The sequence below is a fragment of the Bos grunniens genome, chromosome 23 (genome assembly GCF_055505025.1).
Source record: "Bos grunniens cultivar Pamir isolate PY7600 chromosome 23, Bosgru_T2T1.0, whole genome shotgun sequence".
Lineage (NCBI taxonomy): Eukaryota > Metazoa > Chordata > Mammalia > Artiodactyla > Bovidae > Bos > Bos grunniens.
Genome location: NC_141187.1, coordinates 35,358,584 through 35,379,541, shown reverse-complemented (window position 1 = coordinate 35,379,541; position 20,958 = coordinate 35,358,584). Strand labels below are relative to the sequence as shown.

General features: G+C 37.8%; 1 long non-coding RNA gene and 1 pseudogene across 1 annotated transcript in view; one reads left to right on the top strand and one right to left on the bottom strand.

Moving 5' to 3' along the window:
• The window catches only part of LOC147347610 (uncharacterized), a 462,458-nt gene that overhangs the window by 147,746 nt on the left and 293,754 nt on the right, over positions 1-20,958 (bottom strand). The gene's annotated exons all lie outside the window — the stretch shown is intronic.
• On the top strand, positions 2,170-3,150 carry LOC147347615 (ras-related protein M-Ras pseudogene; annotated as a pseudogene).

Genomic DNA, 20,958 nt, shown 5'->3' with positions numbered 1-20,958 from the left:
CAGGCACAAGGGTGGGAAGCGACAGCCCACAAAGACAGAGTATCTGAAAAGGACTTTGTTGCATAAGAAATACAAAGAGGATTTTTAAGTCATTTACCATGATGTTTTCTATGCACCTATCTCTTATCTTTTTCTGTCTTACAGTGCTTTAATAAATGTTACATTTGTCACTAAGCTTTTTCCATCAATGTTGATTCTTTTGGGGAAAATAAAAAGGGAACTATGTTTGCGTCAATTTCAGGCAAAAACATGTACTGTGGGAAAGCCTGGAGTGGAGTACAAAGGATATGCTGGAGTATAAATACCTGGGAATTATCAGAAATTCCAGGGAGAATCAAGACTTTCAAAAGTTGTAGAATTGGTGAGGTTCAAGTTGAAATCCCCCAGTGGAAAAGGGGAACCAGGATCATATCTGGGATACAGATGGAAGGAACAGAAAATTGCATTAAGCTAAAAATATAATACAATGAAAGGATGAATTTGGAAAATGGGAAAGCCCAGAGTTGATCTAGACCCAAGCAGAATAGACAGAGGTGCTTGGCTGCCTGGCAGATGGAGAGACTATAGACTCACCTCCCCCTTGTCCTCCCCCAATCCTTTGTGAGTGTCCTACAGCTCAGAGATCAGGGTCTAGAACTTCTGCCCAGAGTGCATGAGGTGCTTCAGTGATGGAGGGCATAATCAGGTAAGGAAATCCTAGGCTCAAACCCATTAAAAATTGACTCTGTTCTCCTATTTTTCTTTTGACTCTTCTAAATCAGTTTTGTTGTCTCTGAAATATACCTGAGATAAGAACAAGCACATCTAATGTGATCAATTAAATTGAGATGTGTTGTGTCAAGTAGAGATTTCAAAGACTTAGCATGAAAAATGTTTTAATTTCTCATGAATAACTTCTATATTGATTATATGTTGAAATGGTAATTGGGCTAAGTAGACTAAATTGCCTAAATTAATTTTCCATACTGCTTTATAATTTTTAATGTGACTGCTGAAAAAATTTTAAATGAAATTTGTAGCTCAGTTTTTATGTTCATAGGACAGCACTGGAATAGATGATTTATGAAGTAAAAGCTACAAACAGTATGACAAAAAAATGTATCTTCACAGCTAATCTAATGAGTGAAAACTTACATAACCTTCAGTTTTTAAGATAGCAAGATACTAAAAAATGTTAGTGCATATTATTAACAAGGACATAGTAAGATAAGCATGCTTACATATTAGTAATGAGGTTATAAATTGTTAAAATCTTTCCAGAAAAAACTGGAAAAGCCTTTAAAATACTGGTTCCCTTTTAATAAACAACTCTTGATACCTACAATTTTTCTGTACAATGATATTGATTGTGGCATTATTATCTAGGAATGTATGACAATAACCTGAATAGTGAAGGTAAGAAAATACTTAAATAAATGGCCTTCAGTCACATGATAGAAATATTGCCCATATTCTGGTCACAGCACCTTTCTAGTACTAATTTAATAGTAGATGTTTGTGCACTGAAATACAAAGATATAATCATGTTATATGTTAGTGTAATTAAGATTTATGAGAAGGCAATGGCACCCCACTCCAGTACTTTTCTAGAACATTTTGGTGTTACAGATTTTTTAAAATAAAAATTAGCATTAATTACAGGAAATAAAGAAAAAAAGAGAACAAGATGGGTTCAGTATCTGCTAGCTTCAGTCATCTTCCGTGTTTTCACTTGCACATGCCCTAAACTTAGACATGTCTTAAATAGGCACATAGATGATTTCCATCATTTCCGTTCAACTCATTTCCTTTTTTCCTCTCACGTTTTACCTACCAAACCAAATTATTACTGAATAACATTTTAGCTACAGATAAGCTCTTGTGTTTCTTTGAAAAGATTAATGTTAATTTTAAAATAAATGTTTTTCACCTGTCTTATCTAAATGTTAACATTTTCTGTGTTTTTTCTGATTCATACCAAAAAAAAATCAGCTCACTAAATTAACATGCTGCTGCTGCTTATCTCCAAATTTCCTTTTAATCCATATTCATTTTATTTATCAGTATCTGATAAAATTTAACTAACATATTTAGAAATCTTTCACTAAAAGAAAACAAAAATCCTGTGGCTTTAGATAAGTATTTAAATATAAAAATAGTAATTTAATTGACTATAAAAACTCAATATTAGCATTGAGAAATAGTTCAGGATTTTTCTGACTTGTCTCTGGTGTTGATCATGAATAAGCTCACAATCTTGGTTCTGGTTTTTTAATTGATCATCATTTGGCAGTGGGAAAAAAATGTTACAATAGTCTGGTTTATCCCTCCCATTCTGCCTGTGTTGGTTCTAGCAGAGTTGATCATCATGGCCATATTACACAAGCCTAGACTTAGAATCAACTTACTGGGGCAGATGACTTATGAACTCAGTGTTATTTCAAAATGACTAAGATTCCCTTTTGCCCCACCGCAGGCTCCAGGGTAACGGTGTGCAATAGCGCCTGTTCACTACCTAAAAAGCCCCGTTCACGGTCTGACCACCCAGCAACATGCTAAGGAGTGCGGTCCCCAGTCACAACCTCCCTACATACAAGCTGGGGGTGGGGAGGTATGGGTAAGAGCGCCCTCACCATTCAGCTTTTACAGAAGGTCTTTGTACCTGACTACAACCCCACCATCCAAGACTCTTTCCTGAAACATACAGATGTTGACAATCAATGGGCCATCTTGGACGTTCTGGACACGGCCCAGCAGGAGGAGTTCAGCGCCTTCCGGGACCAGTACATGCTCACAGGGGACGGCTTCCCCATCGTCTTCTCCGTCATGGACAAGGCCACCTTCGAGCACGTGGACTACTTCCACCAGCTCATCCTGCGCATCAAGGACAGGGAGTCATTCCCGATGATCCTCATGGTCAAAAGGTCGATCTGATTCATTTAAGGAAAATCACCAGGGAGCAAGGAAAAGAAATGGCGACCAAACACAATATTCCATATATCGAAACCAGTGCCAAGGACCCACCTCTCAACGTTTTCGAAGCCTTCCATGACCTGGTTAGAGTAATTAGGCAACAGATTACAGGGAAAAAAGCCAGACGAAGAAAAGAAAACCAAACGTTGGGGAGACCAGGTCACGAGCACCCACAAACTGCAGTGCGTGATATGGTGATGGCCCAAAACCTGGGCACAGTGACTGCGAACTGGCCAGTGCTCGGGACTCCACTGCCTAACTGCACCAAAGACCATCCTAACCATGACCCTTGGCTTGAGGACTTGGCACAGGAAGGGAGAGAGGGAGGGTGGGCAGGGAGGAGGTAGGGTCTAGCTTTTCCAGAGGGTCACAGGAGACGGGGTGTCTCACCAAAGACGAGGAGGCAATGGTAGACAGAACAGTATCCGAGCCCTTGTGTTGATGGAACCCGGTCCCTCCCTCTCTCAGTGGCTGTGTTACTTCTCTGAACTACAATAAACTGTGGAAAATTCTGAAAGAGATGGGAATACCAGACCACCTGACCTGCCTCTTGAGAAATCTGTATGCAGGTCAGGAAGCAACAGTTAGAACTGGACATGGAACAACAGACTGGTTCCAAATAGGAAAAGGAGTTCGTCAAGGCTGTATATTGTCACCCTGCTTATTTAACTTCTATGCAGAGTACATCATGAGAAACGCTGGGCTGGAAGAAACACAAGCTGGAATCAAGATTGCCGGGAGAAATATCAATAACCTCGGATATGCAGATGACACCACCCTTATGGCAGAAAGTGAAGAGGAACTCAAAAGCCTCTTGATGAAAGTGAAAGTAGAGAGTGAAAAGTTGGCTTAAAGCTCAACATTCAGAAAATGAAGATCATGGCATCCGGTCCCATCACTTCATGGGAAATACATGGGGAAACAGTGGAAACAGTGTCAGACTTTATTTTTCTGGGCTCCAAAATCACTGCAGATGGTGACTGCAGCCATGAAATTAAAGGACGCTCAGCCCTTGGAAGGAAAGTTATGACCAACCTAGATAGCATATTGAAAAGCAGAGACATTACTTTGCCAACAAAGGTTCATCTAGTCAAGGCTATGGTTTTTCCTGTGGTCATGTATGGATGTGAGAGTTGGACTGTGAAGAAGGCTGAGCACCGAAGAATTGATGCTTTTGAACTGTGGTGTTGGAGAAGACTCTTGAGAGTCCCTTGGACTTCAAGGAGATCCAACCAGTCCATTCTGAAGGAGATCAGCCCTTGGATTTCTTTGGAGGGAATGATGCTAAAGCTGAAACTCCAGTACTTTGGCCACCTCATGCAAAGAGTTGACTCACTGGAAAAGACTCTGATGCTGGGAGGGATTGGGGGCAGGAGGAGAAGGGGACGACAGAGGATGAGATGGCTGGATGGCATCACTGACTCGATGGACGTGAGTCTGAGTGAACTCCGGCAGTTTGTGATGGACAGGGAGGCCTGGCGTGCTGCGATTCATGGGGTCGCAAAGAGTTGGACATGACTGAGTAACAGAACTGAACTGAACTGACATAGTGTAGGTTTGATGTTGGAGTGTTTCTCCATGTCCAAAAACAAGCCATGATCAAGCTCTACCCCAACCCCACCCCCAGGCCACAGTGTCTGAGTTTGGCTGTCTTTTGTATATTTTTAAATTATTTTAAGGATTATTGTTTTATTAAAGGGGTCTGTATGCCCCCCCTAAAAAAATGACTAAGATTCAAATTTTCTACATGAGATGACCAAAGGAAGGGTATGAGCTTGTTCTCAAGATCCCCAAAGAAGCTTAGAATTAATAAAAATTGGAAAAGCACAGATCAACATGTATTTACACACTTTGTTGACTGTGGTGATGACAAGGGCTCACCTATCACTTTGTGCACAATTTTGTTTATGAATGACATTGCTAATGAGGAATACACAGTGTGGGCTTTGGTACCATCTGCCACTGTATGGCCAAGGACTAGTCTAACCCTGCAAGGCGGTATGTCAACAGCAGAGCCTGGTGCTAATCATACTGGCATCCTTTACAGTTGGCAGCATGTTTATAAAGTAGCAGACACTCAATAATTGCTATTATTATTAATTAACACATAAGTAACAGTCCTATACATAGTCAACAAAAGTATGATATTCAGGAAAGTATTATTGAGCCCTCAAGTTGGTGGAATGTTTCTCCCAATACTTAGTAGCTATATTTCTTAATTAATTGAGGCACTTTATATAAAATAAAATTCACTCATTTAAAGAGTATAGTTCAATGAGATTTGACAATTTAATATGCCTGTGCTATACATTTTCTTCAAAGCACCAACTGAATTTCACTCCAATTATTTTGTCAGGTTGAGATTTTAATTCCATTCAGTTCAAACTATTTTCTAATTTGTCTTGTCATTTTCTCTTTAACCCATGAGTTATTTAGAAGAGTGTTTTTTGCTTTCCAAATATTTTGTGTTTTTCCAGATAGCTTTCTGTCTTTCATTTCTAATTGAATTTTCCTGTGGACAGAGTATAAACTCAGTGTGATTTAAGTTCTTGTAAATTTACTGATTTTTTTATTGCCCTGAACAAAGCCTAGTTTCCCTAATGTTCCATATTACTTGAAAAAAAAAAGTGTTTTCTGCTCTTGAACTTTTCTATAAATATCAGTTAGTTCATGTTGGTAGTGTTGTTTAAGTTTTCTATACCTTTACTGATTTTTCTGTTGGCTCAAACTTCAGTTACTGAGAAGGACCATTTTTCCTTTCAGCCCTCTTAGTACTACATTCACACATTTAGAGGCTCTGTTATGGGTCCTTACATACTTAGGAATGTTACATTTTCTTAATGAATTGTTCTTCTTTATCATTTTATACTATATACTTTATCCTCAATAATATTTTTGTCATGGGGTATAATTTACTCTCCAGTCAAACTTTACTGCAGTTATTATTTGGAGATTGTATAATTTTCCATCTTGCTTTTTATATATAATTTCCCATCCTCTTGCTTTTAACCTATTTGTGTTTTCATGTTTTAAGAACGTTTCTTAGAGCATACAGTTGAACTTTGTTTTTCTATCCATGTTGATAATTTCTGCTTTTTTATTGGAGGGTTTAGTTGCCTCCTCATGTATAAAGTAGAAACAACACACTTCAATTTAGCCCCTTCCAGATTTTGTGCTCTTGTTGTGGCATGTTTTGTCTCTGCACATGCTACAAACTTCATAGTGTATTATCTCCATTTTAGTCAATACTTTTTACTTTTATTTTTTTCAGTTATATAGTAAAATTGACTTCATTTTAATTCTTGTGTATCACTCTTTGGATTTTAATACATATGTATTTGTGTAACTACCACTATAATCAGAATATAGAAAACCTCCAGATTCCCACCAAATTCCTTGTGATACCAATTTGTAGATATGTACTTCCTGTGATGATTAATTTTATACATCAACTTGACTGGACCACAGGCTGCCCAGATATTTGGTGAAATATTATCCTAGGTGTTTCTATGAGGGTGTTTGTGGATGAGTTTAACATTTAAATCAATAAATTAAAGAAGATTACCCTCCTTAATGTGAGTGGGCCTCATCCTATGAACCAAAGGCCTGATTAGGACAAAAGGGCTGATCTTCTACTTAGTAAGAGAGATTTCTTCCTGCCAAATGGTCTCCTAACTGGGACATCATCTTTTTTCTCCCTTCAGATTTAAACTGAAAACATCTGCTTTTCTGGGGCTCAATCCTGCTCTACAGTTTTTAGGCTGAAACTAATCCCTGGAAACCCCTTATCTATTCTCCATCACTATAGTTTTGTCTTTCTGAGACTATCATATTAATTAAATAATAGTACATATAATCTCTTGAGATTGACTTCTCTCACATAAAATAAAATATTTAGAATTTAACCAAGTTGTTGTGTATAAACAGTTTATACTTTTATATTGTTCACAATGCATTATTTTATGGATATTAAACAGTTTATCCATTCATTAGGCAAACAGCATTTGAGTGTTGTTGTTGTTTTTTTTTTTTTTCAGTTTTTGGCAATCATGAATGTAGAGGCTATGAATTTTTGTGTATAAGTTTTTGTGTAAGGGTAAGTTTTCAGTTCTCTAGGGCAGACACCCACACGTGGGACTGCTGGGTCATATGGTGTGTGTATGTTTAACCTCGAAAGAGTTGTCAAATGATTTTCCGGTGACTGTACCATCTTTGTTCCCATTGGCAATGTATGAGTTACAGGTGTTCTCTATCCTTTTAAGTACCTGTTATTGTCAGTATTGTTTATCTTACCCACTTTAATACACGAATGGTATTACTTCAACTTGGATTTCCAGAATGGCTAATGTTATTGAACGTATTTTTATGTGCTTATTTGCCATCTTTGTATCCTCTTTAGCAAAGTGCTATTCATATTTTCTGCCTGTTTTTAAAGTTAAGTTGTATATTTTCTTATTACTGAGTTTTGAGAATTCTTTAAATATTCTGGATCCAAGCTCTTTGTCACATACAAGATTTAAAAACATTTTCTCCCAGTCTGTAGCTTGTCTTTTCATTTTCTTAACAGTGTTTATCAGGAGCAAAAGATATTAAATACTGATGAAGTATAATTAATTAGATTTTATGATCATGCTTTTGATGTCATGATGTCCCTGTTATATAATTTTCGTTAGATACTAGAAATTCTGAACGCTATGTTTTTGAGTGTTCGGGTTTTCTTTCTTTTAAAGAGTGTGGCACTTTGTCCTGGTAATCAGGTTTTAAAGCCTGTTTTCATGATTTTTTCTGTTTTTAAAATACAAATCAGATCAGATCAGATCAATCACTCAGTTATGTCCGATTCTTTGTGACCCCATGAATGGCAGCACGCCAGGCCTCCCTGTCCATCACCAACTCCCGGAGTTCACTCAGACTAATGAATAATGATAAAAGAAAGAAAGGAAAGAAGCTCCATATTTACTTATCTTGACCCACTACATTATTATACATAGTTGCAGATTTAGCATCATTTTCCTTTGACCAGAAGAATTCCCTCTAACATTTTTTGTAATGCACATCCACCGGTGACAAATTCTCCAAGGTTTTATTTTTCTGAAAAGTTTTTACTTAAACTTCACAGTTTAAGACTATTTTCACTGAAACAGAAAATTTTAGATTGGCCTTTTCTTCCCTTCAGAATTCTAATGTTACTTTTCTACTACTTTCTAGCTTGAATTTTAAAATAAAATGTTTACAGTGATTCTTATCTATTTTCCCTTCTATGTAATGCGTGTTTCTTTTCTCTGATTGCTATTAAGAGTTTCATCTTATTACTGATTTTAAACAATTGTTGTGTTCCTTTGGTTTCTTCTGTGTTTATGCTACTTAGCTGTGTTGAGTTCCTCAGATGTATGGCTTGGTAATTTACACTAAATTTAGAATGATTTTAAGTCAATATTTTACAATTTTTGACTATTCTCTCTGCAATTTCAATTCCAACTATATCTGTTATTTTGGCCTACTTCACAATTCCTCATGTAGCACCGGGCTCTATTTTTACGCTCTTCTTCTCCCTGTGATCATTTGTCATCCTATTCTCAATTACACTGTTTTCAAACTCACTGATCTTTTCTTTTGTCTTTAGTGTCTAAGTTTTTCTTAAAACCGTCCAGTGAATTAAGCATTTCTCACATTACATTTTTCATTTCCAGAAACTGCAACTGGGTTTAACGCTAATTCCATTATTTTTGTCATTTCAAGTCTGTTTCTATTGACTCATTTTCCCCCTGCTTTATGGATACCTCTCCTTGCTTCTTCGAGTCCCTGTTATATAATTTCCATTAGATACTAGAAATTCTGAACGCTATGTTTTTGAGTGTTTGGGTTTTCTTTCTTTCTTCTAAAGAGTGTGGCACTTTGTCCTGGTAGTCAGGTTTTAAAGCCTGTTTTCATGATTCGTTCTGGCAGTGAGTCAGTTTTAACATTGGTTAGAGAAAGGTAAGAGGAACTGTTACTCTAGCCTGGCCCCATGACCAGGGTGTAGCCCTCTGTTGTCTCTACTGAATGTCCCCACATGTTCAGTGAGGTTTCTCCATTCTCGTTAGTTGGAACTCAAGTCTCTTCTAGCCCCGTGTAAGCCTTAGGAATGTTTCAACTAATTCTTTCTAGTACTTTTGTTTTTGCCTGGTTTTGTGAAGTTTCAGTCTGCAGATGTGTAGTGAAATATCCTGAAACATGTTCTCTCCAAATCTCCCTCTTCTTCAATACTCTGCCCCATCTCAACTTCCTCAAACACCCTGCCGGGTATCTGGTGTCTGTGAACAGCTGGTTCACATATTTTCCTCTATTTTCTAGCTGTTAATGGCAGAAAGACAAGCCTAAGTGACACCAATTACTCCAAGCTGGCTGCAAGTAGCTGCCACAGATAGTTCTTTCTGGTGCAAGAAAAATATAAGGCTTTGAGGAGTCCCAGAAAGCATAATACACCTTGTAAGATATATAACCTCATAAGCAAACCAAATGAGTCAGTCTCTTAAAAAATTAAAACTGGAAAAACATAGTTAATTCCTCTGCCTATTCAGATTAAAAAAAATAAGAAAACAGCAATTTGGGAGTTTTTTCAAGAGTTTACCCTTGAAACATGGTGTTCCAGCTGGTATGACAGAAAAGAGAGTCTTTGTTAAGTAGTATCAAAGTCCAGGAACAAAATTTACTTCACCCTGAAGGCACATAATTTCAAACTCCTCTGCAGAGTGATTATTGGGCTTATGTGGTAACTGTCTAAAAGCATTTACACAGTCAAGGTTTGCAAGAATCCTGCACAGCGCGGCAGTCTGTCTTTCTCCACCGCTGGCAAGAATGGGGCTCTGAGTGATCACAGGCACATGACGTGGCTGTATTTCAACTAACAGAATGGATACCATGCTTATTTGTTTATGAAGCATTTGAGTGTCCTTCTTACTCTGCTATGTGTTCTGTCTAGGAAAATAAACACATCTGTGGTCACATTTCAGTGTCCTTGGGATGCAGACTGAAGAGAGGACACAAGTAATGTGCAGACCTTTAGGCTTTTAAAATGAATGTCATTTACTGCCACAAATATAAAGGTATTTTCCTTTACCAAATTCTTTCATTTTTTTAAATATCCTGTACAAACTGCCTCTAAAAATAAATAAAATAAAACTTTCAAATAAAACTGCAAGATTCTGACAGGCTATTTGCAAATCACCAGCTTATTTAAGATGTGTGCTTCAAAGTATTTGCAATGATTTTTCATTCCACCTTTTGTTAATGATAAATTATTAATATTTTTATAAAAATGGTTAATGCTTTCTGAGCTCATAATATAGCTTTCTGTATGGTTATCCTTTCCTCATATTTCAAAAATGCATTAAAATTTAATTTCACATTTGCTATGTCATTGTTCAAGCTGACATGCCATTAAACAGTTTTTATTTATTTGTATTATGGGACTTAATCTGGCTTTCCATTGTGAACATGAAGAAAAAAATAAATGAGATGATTTTCTTACTCCTCTCAAGAAAATAAATTTTCACATGGTACAGTATTTAAGTAAAATAAGCATTTTGCTTCTCTCAAATATACCAATTGAATAAGAATAAATACTTTATCCTAGATATAATCTACAATAAATTTGAACCATTTTCCATTGCCTAAATACTAAAAATGGATTAGTCATGGCTTGGAACTTGGCTCAGTATAACTCAGTTAAGTGTCACAGCATGAAGCAGTCTAAGACAAGCCAGCACCTGGGACTGGCCCAGACCATTGGAGAGGAAAAATTATAAAATTATAAAACGGTATTCTCACTAGAGATGCTGGGAGGACGCTCACTCTGGCAGGAAGCACTCTGTCCACCAGAGGCTGTGGAACACTGTAAGCACCAGGAAATCTCACAGAAAGCCACAGAGCTACCAATGCAGGAGGCGTGTACATGTAGAGGCATCAAAGCTACGGAATACAAGAGCAGACTGAACAAATGCCCCACACCTGCCATTAACACTGACTTCATTTTGGAAATTGGATTTGCTATTATCACCAAGAGAAGCACAGAGGCAGAGCTGGAAAGATAAAAACCCAGTTATGTGACCCAGGGCACAGAGTAAGCCTGGAGTTCAAGTTGGAATTGCAACAGCTATAAAAGTACCTTTATATTGCATCCTTCAGTAGAGTTTAATAAAGTTGTTAAAATTATTGGCATATAATGTGGCAATTAAGTGTACAGACTGTGACAATTTAAGGTGGTGTGGCTCTGCTGAGTGCATCAGGGTAAGTACAGTCAGTGTTCTATCGTTGACCTGAAATTAACAGATGGCCAGCTATTTCCCCAGCAAACATGGGTTTGTTGAGAATTGACAGAGAACTGCAATGGTGGATCTGTAACCATGTGATCCACGGGCAAATCCCCACAGTACAAGCAAGGAAAAGCACTTTATAGAGAAGCAAAGGAAGTCAAGAGGCCTATAGTAGACAGAGAGCCACGGCTTTTCATTGGCTGAGTCCTTGAAAGAATAGTCTTTCTGTTAGAGACTCTGCTAACATCAGGATTTGCGAGCTCTCCCAGCTCTATTTAACTGACATTTCTGTTTATAAACTTTTTACACTATTGCTTATTAATATGTATTGCCCAGGCCTGGAACATATGGTATCTTTCATTCAGATCCATACAATCAACTGCAAAAGTAACTTACTGGAAAACGAGAGGGCTCGTCATCCATAAGTAAGGTTTGCATGCTACAGAGACATAACCTGCTAGCTGAGGTAGTTGTTATCAGTGAACTGTGCTTCTAGTTCTGCTGCACAGACAAATAATGGGATTTTTTCCCAGAAACAGAAACTATATAAAAACAACATCAACTTTCATATATGGAGCACCAACTTGAAAAGCCACACGCAATGCCACAGAATTTACATTTTTTCAAGATAACTTCAATCCTCATAGCTACTTTTGAAATACAGAGTACTGAAGTCAAAGCATGCAAATGGGACCTAGGGAAGTTAAAATTCTTTAACTAGGAAAGTTAAAATTATCTGATGGTAAAAAACAATCAAAAGTAGACCCAGGATTCAAAGTTTACATTTAAAATCCAAAGTTGATTCTTTTAGAAATCTATGTTCCACAATCATTCAAAATGAATGAAAAAGAGAATGAATGATAGTTTCTATCACATAGCAAATTCTACTGAATGTCTTGTCTCTAACACAATCTAAATGAATTTTATATTAAAGCCAGAGCAAATAAATTGTGCCTTGAGTATAACTATTAAAATAATAAATATTACCTGGTAATTTAAAACACTTAAAATATTATAAGGCATGAATGACTTAACCCAGGCATAGCACTATTTCCATTCTCATGTTTTTAAGTAGAACTAAGAGTCAACTGTCTACGAATTTTGGATTAACTGCCTCTAAATTTGAAGTTTCAGAAACTGTACTGAAAGGTCAATGAAGACAGCATCCATGCTATGTCACCACAAACAGAAAAAGTCAGTGCATCTGAAAGTACACAGAAATAACTCTTCATCACACTCTTAAGAAGGTACTCACCAAAACATTAAACTCTGTCCCTAAAATACATAACTGTTATTTTTTGTGGCAGCCAGAGTAGAATTGTTCCATCATCCATCCCTCTCTTCATTGATTTGGAAACATCAATGCTCAGAAAAACAATTAAGGAAGAAATTTGGGAGGTCAACAGTGGTGTATTTCATTCTGAAAAGTGTCAACTTCCAAGACAAAGTGCTCTAACGGGAGTAGAACAGGAAGAGTTGAAGGAGCACAGTACACTAAGAATTAGAGTAGTACAATCCTTTATTGCAGCAATGTCAGAAATCCCAACAATGGAATGAAATAATCAAACTTAAAATTTAGAGAACCTCACCCCACTCCAGTACTCTTGCCTGGAAAATCCCATGGACGGAGGAGCCTGGTAGGCTGCAGTCCATGGGGTCACTAAGAGTCGGGCATGACTGAGTGACTTCACTTTCACTTTTCACTTTCACATATTGGAGAAGGAAATGGCAACCCACTCCAGTGTTCTTGCCTGGAGAATCCCAGGGACGGGGGAGCCTGGTGGGCTGCCGTCTATGGGGTCGCACAGAGTCGGACACGACTGAAGCGACTTAGCGGTAGCAGTAGCACTTGATAGAAACCTTCTGGAAACTAATGATTAGATGAAGCTATACAACTTAATCTATTGTACAGATCTGACCAACACAGGGTGGAACAAAGCGTAACTACATACTCTTTACTGTCATACAGCGTGCTAGTGTACTGGCATACACTAGGTCTAGAAAGCTATTTTCTCATGTATGTTTAAGTTTACTAAAAAAGAATAATAACAACAAGCAGTCAGTGAAAGATTGAAGAGCAAAAAATGGAATTATGAAAAAAATAAGAGAAAGCATAACATTGCATGCTATTTCTTTAAAAAAAAAAAAAAACCTTCCATTCTCAGTAAAATGGAAAAAGCAAAGGCAGATGATGAGGAAAATAAATAGTATGAAATTATGATGTATAAAAACAAATATATATTTGGTCTTCATCTCCATTCCTGGCACAGAGCTCTTGGAATTTCCTAAGTGAACGGCAGTAAAGTATAAATTGTTACATCAACAGGTGATTTTGGAAAGCTTCCCAGGATAGGGACTGGTTACTGGGGGAGCCAATATGCGACTAGAGGGTTAAAACTTTGAGTCCCACAGCCCTCCCCTCACCACCACAACCAGACCTCCTTGAAAGGGAGAGAGGATGGAGATTGAGTTCAACCTTCAATGACAGTGATTCAATCATGCCTCTGTAATGAAGACTCCATACAGACACAAGGACAGGATTCATAGCGCCTCTGGATTGATGAACACTTGGAGATCTGGAAAGAGCATCACTCTCAGAAAGCACAGAAGCCCTTTGCCCATACCCTGCCCTGTGCATCTCCTCCATCTGGCTATTTCTGAGTTATATCCTTCTATAATAAACTGGTCTCTTTATAAGAAACTGGTAAGTAATATGTTTCACAGTTTTGTGAGTCACCCTAACAAATTAATTGAACCCAAAGAAAGAGTCACTGGAATTTCTGGTCTATAGAAAGCCAATCCTCAAGAGCTCAGGTGATAACCTGGACTTTCAACCAGCATCTGAGGTGGTGGGAGGGGGGACACTCTTAGGGAACGGAGACCCCAACCTTGGGATCTGACAGTATCTCCAGGCACACAGTATCAGAACTGAGATGAACTGCAGGACACTCATCTGGTATTGAAGCATTGCTTCTTGTTTGGAAATCCCCCTCCATATACACATATTTTGAAATTTAAATAAATAGATGATAGAAATACACACACACACACACACACACACACACACAAAGAGGGGGAGAAGAACAATAAGAACCAATGAATTTGAGTGAGTACCTGACATTCAGGGCCTCCTTGTATTATTATCTTAGCAAATTTTCTGAAAGGATGAAATTACTTTCAATAACAACTTTTTTGGCTTGCTTTTTAATTAGAAATGAAATTATAGAAACATGCTTGACAAACATTTATGGAAACAAATTATTAAAAATACCTCCCCAAAGTGAACAAAATTTTTAATGTCTAAAAATAAAACAAGAAAGGGAACCAAAAGATTAAAATGTCAGATGTTGTTCCCGTAAAAGCTATCCTGATTCAGTGCAAGAAAATATTTTAAGAGATACGGACTAGTGACTGTTTCTTATAAGAGTGTGTTCAGAATGCTTATCCCGTCCAACACAAATTTTTAAATAATAAATTGTTTGTGAGACAAATAAAAGAGGTTCATATAAAATGAATTATGAAGGAAGATTTGCAGAAAGCTTGTAAGGTTGAAAGAAAGAGATACCCAAATTTAATTGTACAGCAAGAACTTAAAGTGAGTAGATAATGTCATCCCAGGTCAGACTGAAGATCTGAGTATATATGAGACACTGGAACAAACAGAAGCATATTGAAAACAGCTGTCAAAGAACAGTGTTCTCACTGAAAGAAGAGCAATTATTTGGAATAAGTAGATGGAAAAAAGAAAACTTCTTACTGTGGGTCATCTGGGGTCCAAAGTTGATGTTAGAATGGAATTTTCTTCATCAGCATTCTGCATCCATCCAGAATGTTAACTTGCTGTGTTTGTTGAAACAAGTAAGGATTGATCAATCACAAACTTTGTTTCAAGCAAAATAAGAACTTATCACTGCCTATGGTATTCTACAACACTTATTATATGTTTACTAAGCACCTTAATCTTGAATAATCACTGTTGTATTTACTTTCTGATCCTGCGACACTGATAGCACCTTTCACTATTAAAGAAGAGAATTAAAGACTAGTGGAGTTAAGAGTGGACATTGGGATTTTATTTTCTGAATATTTATCTATCTTTATGTACTGTTTTCTGATTTTCCCTTAACATGAAGAATACAGATCCTCTATGAAAATTTAAAGATTAAACCTTAACACAGAACTCTGAGAATCAAATCATCAAACATTTACATACAGTTCCATTCAGTCGCTCAGTCGTGTCCAACTCTGCAACCCCATGAACCACAGCACACCAGGCCTCCCTGTCCATCACCAACTCCCAAAGTTTACCCAAACTCATGTCCATTGAGTCGGTGATGCCTTCCAACCGTCTCATCCTCTGTCATCCCCTTCTCCTCCTGCCCTCAGTCTTTCCCAGCATCAGAGTCTTTTCAAATGAGTCAACTCTTCACATGAGGTGGCCAAAGTATTGGAGTTTCAACTTCAATACAGTCCTTCCAATGAACACTCAGGACTGATCTCCTTTAGGATGGACTGGTTGGATCTCCTTGCAGTCCAAAAGCATCAATTCTTCGGCTCTCAGCTTTCTTTATAGTCCAACTCTCCCATCCATACATGACCACTGGAAAAACCATAGTCTTGACTAGATGGACCTTTGTTGGCACAGTAATGTCTCTGGTTTTTAATATGCTGTCTAGGTTGGTCATAACGTTCTTTCCGAGGAGTAAGCGTCTTTTAATTTCATGGCTGCAGTCACCATCTGCAGTGATTTTGGAGCCAAAAAAATAGAGTCTGCAACTGTTTCCACTGTTTCCCCATCTATTTGCATAGAAATGAAGGAATCAGATACCATGATCTTCATTTTCTGAATGTTGAGCTTTAAGCCAACTTTTTCAGTCTCCTCTTTCATTTTCATCAAGAGGCTTTTTAGTTCTTCTTCACTTTCTGCCATAAGGGTGGTGTCATCTGCATATCTGAGGTTATTGATATTTCTCCCGGCAATCTTGATTCCAGCTTGTGCTTCTTCCAGCCCAGCGTTTCTCATGATGTACTCTGCATAGAAGTTAAATAAGCAGGGTGACAATATGCAGCCTTGACGTACTCCTTTTCCTATTTGGAACCAGTCTGTTGTTCCATGTCCAGTTCTGACCATTGCTTCCTGACCTGCATACAGAGTTCTCAAGAGGCAGTTCAGGTGGTCTGGTATTCCCAAGTCTTTCAGAATTTTCCACAGTTTATTGTGATCCACACAGTCAAAAGCTTTGGCATAATCAATAAAGCAGAAATAGATGTTTTTCTGGAATTATCTTGCTTTTTCAATAATCCAGCAGATGTTGACAATTTGGTCTCTGGTTCCTCTGCCTTTTCTAAAACCAGCTTGAACATAAAAGAGAGGATCTAATCAAGGATTCTGTATGGAGATTGCTTTGTCTAGATGAAGGACAAAGACTTAAGGGTCAGTTTCTCAAGCATCATTTAAGGGGTGTTGTGATGATTTGTTATATCTTGAATTTGTAATGCATCCATTCTTTCTCTTAGGAATTCATAACAGTAACATCAATTTGAAAGAATGAACCAAAATGGTTTTATTCAGGGAAGCAGAGTTCTGGTTGATATTTTAGATGTATTTGTTTTAGAATTTTGTTAGCCCCTTTGAAATGAATGGAAATACTCTTGGAATCAGCACGGGGTAGGGAAAAGTGAGTATACACTGGAATCAGACACATCTGGGCTTCAAAATTCCAGCTGCAACATTACTAATGGAACATTAACACATGCTCCCTGAGCCTCAGTTTTCTTATCTGTAAAGGGGTGACACAGTATTATTTTTCCCCAGAGAAGTGACATTAGGATTAAAATAAGTAAGATTTCAAGTGTCCAGTATAGTGCCTAAGGTTGTCAAATAAACAATGAATGTTTTTAAATATGTTTATCCATTACAGTATTTATTTGAAGTTCAAATCTAACTAGATTTCCTGTGTTTCCATTTGCTAAATCTAGCAACCCTACTCCTGGTGCAAGTAGATACCTAAGAAAATTGCTCCTTTCCCTTTACTTTAATGGCCCTTCTAACACTTAGGTCTATGAATTTCTCTTTTACAGAGCATTTGAAGATAGTAAAATCAAAAGAATCCTTGGTCAATATGCCTGGAAATGGGCATAAAATAATAAGAGAATCAGTCACACTGATGAACAGTGGTAGATTCCAACATTATAGAGACCTAAAGTTCAGATGGAAGCATAGCACCATCTCACACTCCCAACTTCCCCAAAGTAAAATGTAAGCAAATGTTCTGGAACAGTGAAATGATGAAATAAAAAAGATATAAATATAAAACATTTCCATTTTAATTCATTACACTGGTATTGTACAACACGTATGCTTATTTGCCCAAAATAACTTCAAGATTAAAAGTAGCCAAAATGTACAATGAATTTGATAAGACACATTCAGTCACATTCCTAAGGTAGATATTCACTTCTGAAGGCAAGCCAATAATAACTTTTCTCTTTCTCCTTCAGGTGATCAATATAATTGGAAAATCACATTCCTCATTCTTTTTCAGCCTTGAAAATTCCACCAAATCCCAAGAAAGCAGTGTCGCCAAGATATAAAATGCTTAACAATGTATCTTAGACAACTGAGCAAAAACTTCAGGTCATGAAATTCTTTTCAACACTTGACAACAAAGTTTTGCAACATGCAAGTCACATAGCAGACTATGTTCTCAGCTTTAAACTGTTGAAAACATCTTCCTTACAAAGGTAATCAGTATTAACTAGCAGACCTTACGGAGCAGGCAATGGCACCCCACTCCAGGACTCTTGCCTGGAAAATCCCATGGATGGAGGAGCCTGGAGGAGCTGCAGTCCATGGGGTCACTAAAAGTCAGACACAACTGAGCGACTTCGCTTTCACTTTTCACTTTCACGCATTGGAGAAGGAAATGGCAATCCACTCCGGTGTTCTTGCCTGGAGAATCCTAGGGATGGGGGAGCCTGGTGGGCTGCCGTCTACGGGGTCACACAGAGTCAGATGCAACTGAAGCAACTTAGCAGCAGCAGCAGCAGCATACCTTAAGTAAAATACATTGCCCAGAGATGGCCCCCAAAAATCTTTGGTTCTCTCTTCACTTGATCTATTTTACTAAGTTCCACCAAGATGCTGGATATAAAGTGATAAACAGGTACTTTAGCTAGTAATTTGTATGTGATATGTTATCTTTTGTTGTTGTTGTTGTTGTTTGCTGACAAGCCATGGAAAAACATTATTGGATTTATCTTGCAGAACGGGTAACAAAGATTTCAACCATGAAAGAAGTTTAGGTATGACTTCCTTAAGAATTGTGCAGAAGTGTAATAATTCCCTGAGTTAGCATACTAAAACTGGAAAGAAAAAATACTCTTTAGACTTGGAAAATAATGCATCAGAAGAATATAATCTTATGAGAGGATAAGCTTACAAATAGCCAAATAGCCATCTAATCCAGTCTGTCAACCCCTTCTTTTTTGCCCTAGCCTGAAACCCTAAGTTCACTCATACCTTCTTCCTAAGACCACATCACTACTGCCAAAGAAACAGACAAACTACAACAAGAAAATCCAACAATAACCTCCAAAAAGTCTGCAGCTACAGATGAACAGAAGATGATTTTGGCTCATGTGGTAATTAATGATGTTTTGAATGAATTCCACATAAGACCAACTGTACTAAAGAGTGCTCTGAAGATATAAAAGTCTATGACTTGTTAAGAGCCCTTCACATTAGCAAATATGACTGAGAATGTTCTCTGGAAAAGGAACCAAAAAGCAGAATAGCATCAAGATAAGAGGAAAGGAAAGAACACATATGAACTAGATTTCTATCCTAGTTTACACAAGAAGATTTCTGATACGAATAGACTGCTAAAATAACAAATTGTTTTGCCTGGAATCACTGTCTGTATATTTTCTTTGACTAATCTGTCTTAATGAAATCCTTATTCCCACAATAATAGCAAGACATAACAACTTCTTGGAAATCTTCCCTCTATTGTCTCAAGCAAGATTCCAAGACAGCTGAAATAAAAATCCATAGATGTAAGCAGAAAAAAAGCCCTGTGTCAGTGAGCTCTCGGTTATCAGTCTGCTTCTCATAAAGGAGCTCCTGAATTCTGCCACGTTGTTTGGAAAAAATAATATACACAGGCTATGTCTGCAAGCTAAACTGATGAGCCCATTAAGAAGGCCAAGTTCAGTAAAAATAAGTCAAGCCAAAAGAGAAAAACTGACTATTGTAAAGGCTGAACCAGATGTTTATATAGATCCAGTCCAATCACACAGCATAGTTTAGAAATAAGTTTATATGAAGCAGATGGCCAAAATCCTGTCCTCATGTGCTCTGGGTTTTCTGCTTATATTTCTAGGTCTGACTATTCCATATTTTTTGTTTGTTTGTTTTGGGGTTCTTGCCATTGTTGTTGAACTGACAATCATTCTAAAAGTCAAACCAGTTGTGTTTACGAATCTAGCCTTCAGAGAAGACAAAGATGCTAGCTTTGCTCGAAATAGGCATGGTTTGGATTTCTTCTCGGCTTCAGGTCCAGGAACTTAAGGACTATAAGGGACGATAGAGAAAATAAAAAGTTTGGGAACACTTCATAATATGGATGAAGGAGTTTTGTGGCAACCCACTCTCAGCATCCTCACAACTATTAAATATTCACCTAGAAGGAAGGAAGGAAGGAGGATGAAGGAGAGACACCTGGATATCAGCCTAGACTTGTGTGTTATTTTCCCTAGGCCCGACATACTCTACCCTCGTTCCTTTCCTGAGCCACAGGAAAATCCCTAATTACTCTAAATCTCAACTCAAGGGTTACTTTCTGGTTAACTTACCCAGCACTCTTTCTGATAGCTTCCATTTATGCCATGCTCTCTGACAAGCAAACACCTTTTCTTTTGTAATTCTCAGGCTGACACACCACACAGAGTTAATTATTGCTTCCTCAGGCCCTTGCCAGCCCTAATCCTTACTTCTATTACAGCCCTAATAGCAAGGTGATGTAAGATTTTGGTTTGTCTTTCCTAGAACACTCTGAGTTGCTTGAGGGCAGGAATTGTTTCTTATTAAACTTGGTGTCTGCAACTTCTTACACAGAGCCTGCATTTTAAAAAAGCACTCAAGGAGTTGGGTTTCTGGCGAAGGCAGGCTAATCTGCTTTGGTCCTAATGTCCCTCAGACAGCAACTAGATGAAGAAACACAAAACTTTTTTTCATGTTCAAATGCACTAGAGAACTAAACAATGAGAATTTTCAGGGTCTAGGATATACAAAAATAGAAAATGCAGTGAGGCGAGCCAAGCATTTGAAAGAGCATTTGCCTGGGTTAGGGGGTGGGTTGGGAGTGATGACTGATTTCCAAAGTGGCTGACTGTCTGGGAATCTCCCAGAGTTGTTGCCACTTCTGGAGACACTAGAAACACACATTTGAAATCATGGCCTCCCAAGGACAAGAAGGCCAGGTAAACCTCCCCAATTTGGGGTTGAAAAGCAGCAAAACTTTAGCCCAGGAATGAGTGAGCTGAAAACAAATAGCTTTCATAAGGTCTGAAGCCCAGTTACAAGCCATCTCATTCTGATTGACTTACTAGGATGTATCAAAAGCAGAACTGCCTATTGAAAGCAAGAGTAAATCATCTCTGAAGAAGGACAGCCTCAAATTGTTTCTATGCATTTCCATATACGATGTTT